The 2,500-nt window shown below is 37.2% G+C and overlaps 1 pseudogene; it reads right to left on the bottom strand.

Moving 5' to 3' along the window:
• Positions 1 to 1,708: 1,708 nt before the first annotated feature.
• The window catches only part of LOC112097630, a 3,617-nt pseudogene continuing 2,825 nt past the window's right edge, over positions 1,709 to 2,500 (bottom strand).

Raw genomic sequence — 2,500 nt, 5'->3', positions numbered from 1 at the left:
GAGAAATGCCCCGGTTTGGCCCATTCCTCGAAAGAAGTTTTTACGGGATCCCTATCTACCAAAATTTTTACTTCTGGTTCCGGCGAACGAATAATCATTGAGTCCTCCTCTTTCCGGACAACACATACAAAGAAACCCGCCAACAGTCAGTCCAGTGATTAGTGAACCTATGAGAGATGCTTAGAATTAGTTTCTTTCTCTTCTACTTCTATCTCCCATCTATTTATTTTCTTTAGTTATTCACTAGAGCAATTATGTCTGGAAGTCGATCCAGGGCAAGTGTTCGGATCTATTATGACATATCCAGGAGGCGCTCAACGGACCTTTTGAATATTTTTTAATCTTATAAAACCCTTTACGGGCTTAAAATTTGTCAAAAACCCTTTTTTTGTACAACCTTAGTGTATTCATATCTCAATTAGAAGTCCCGAAATGAAGCTGCTACTTTAATGGCGTATATAGAACATATTACTTTATTCCAAGCAGTCATTAGTAATTACTAGGATAAGAGACATTCCTGCGAGGGGTCTCTTTTATTAATTTGAATAGAATAGGAGAAAAATACATTTTCTACCGTATCCCTGTATCGTTTATCCTTACGAAATCCCAGACGAAATAGAACGATCTTAGAAAGGATATAATGAAATTCCTTGATTGTTTCTTACCAGATAAATGATCCCTTTTCTATTCCACTGATAGGGCTAACAGACAATTAATTTTTAATTATACCAAACGAAAATAGATATCGAAATTCTAAAGAAATAAAATTCTAAATAAATAAACAGAGAGTTTCTTATTCGAAACGTCCCGTGATCTTCAACCAATTCTGCGCTTGAATATAATTACCAGGAGTAAGCGCAATAGCTTGTTTCCAATACTCGGCAGCTTGATTGAACCAAGCCTCCGCAATTTCAGAATCTCCCTGTCGAACGGCCTGTTCCCCCCGGTCGGAATAGGTGGTTCAATTCCCTTCCTTAGAACCGTACTTGAGAGTTTCCCGCCTCATACGGCTCGGCAATCAATTCTTTTGGTGTCCCGGGTTTTTGAATCTAGTATATCGAATTGAATGAGATTTCTCATAGATCGATCTTTATCTTTATTCTTTTTTTGGGGGGGTTAACCAAAAGAGGTTAATTCCATGAGCATGAGTTTCAAACTTGACTTTTGATTAAATTAATAATCAGCTTTGCTTTCATTTTATCTTTTCTCCCACCGTCAGAAGAATAACATAGAAGCATTTCCACTATAGTTAGAATTTTCTGAAAGGTATCTATCTCGGTTTCATATAAAAATTGATATAGAATCTTTGAAAAAGCCCTTTCTTCCTAAGAAAGAAAAGGCTTACTGTCTTTGGGATCTGATGCTACACCGCTGCTCAATACCTTAGGGGATCGACTTTATTACATAAGTGGATTCCTTACTTTTATCTCATATCATGACATAAATAAGCAGTTCTTATTGGATCGGCATCGGCCCAAAACCTCGCGAATTGATCTTTACGGTGCTTCCTCTATCAATTAGATCCTTTATCCATAGAATAAACTATCTAGGCATATCGATTTCTTCATATTTCGACTTCTATGAAGTTTCTTTCTTTGCTACAGCTGATAAAAATCGTTTTTGCACGATGCATATGTAGAAAGCCTATTTTTTTTTTCTAGTATTTATTAGTGTATTTGCTCTTTACCCCCCCCCTCTTTTTTTTTTTCTTTTACTTTTTTCTTTCTATAGTAGAGATAGTCGCACGTAATGACAGATCACAGCCATATTATTAAAAGCTTGTGGTAAGAACGGATTTCGTTCTAGTGCCCGAAAATAATATTCTAAAGCTTTTGTATGTTCTCCGTTACTTGTGTGGATAAGGCCTATGTTATAGAGTATATAGCTTCGATCGTAAGGATCAATTTCTAGTCGCATAGCTTCATAATAATTCTGTAAAGCTTCCGCATAATTGCCTTCAGATTGAGCTGACATCCGTTACGGTCGTCATTCGATTCAAAGAATTCTCCGTTTCAAAACCGTACATGAGATGAAAATCTCATACGGCTCCTCCTTTATGTGCATTATGAGAATAATCCATGAAATCAAAAAAGATTGAAATATTCTCATTATGAACTAAGTGGGGCTAATGTTTTTACAAGAAATCTCTAGCCAACCTTCCTGCAAAAGCTTTTTTCTTAATATCACGCGTGTTGGTACTAGATAAAACCGGAAACTCCAACAATTTCTTTGTTCTCAACGCCCCTTAATTTACAGGAATTAATCACTTCAACAGTCTTCGATGGTTATACGGGTATCCACAGTACGAACGAGATGGATGTTTGTTATCCCAACCATTCTTCTTAGTCCCGATCCCGCTAAGGAAAGGGGGCAGTTTATAACAAAGTTTTCGTGTTGCTGATTCCTAGACGTAGCGCCTCTTCCCCTATGCCGCCTATTGGTACTGGTGTAGTAGGGTTGACTTGCAATACAGAACCCATAGGTGTAACCTTTCGCTCAA

This window comes from Citrus clementina, unplaced genomic scaffold (assembly GCF_000493195.1).
Source record: "Citrus clementina cultivar Clemenules unplaced genomic scaffold, Citrus_clementina_v1.0 scaffold_523, whole genome shotgun sequence".
Classification (NCBI taxonomy): domain Eukaryota; kingdom Viridiplantae; phylum Streptophyta; class Magnoliopsida; order Sapindales; family Rutaceae; genus Citrus; species Citrus x clementina.
The sequence above is the reverse complement of the archived record's forward strand: the minus strand, read 5'-3'. Positions and strand labels throughout refer to the sequence as shown.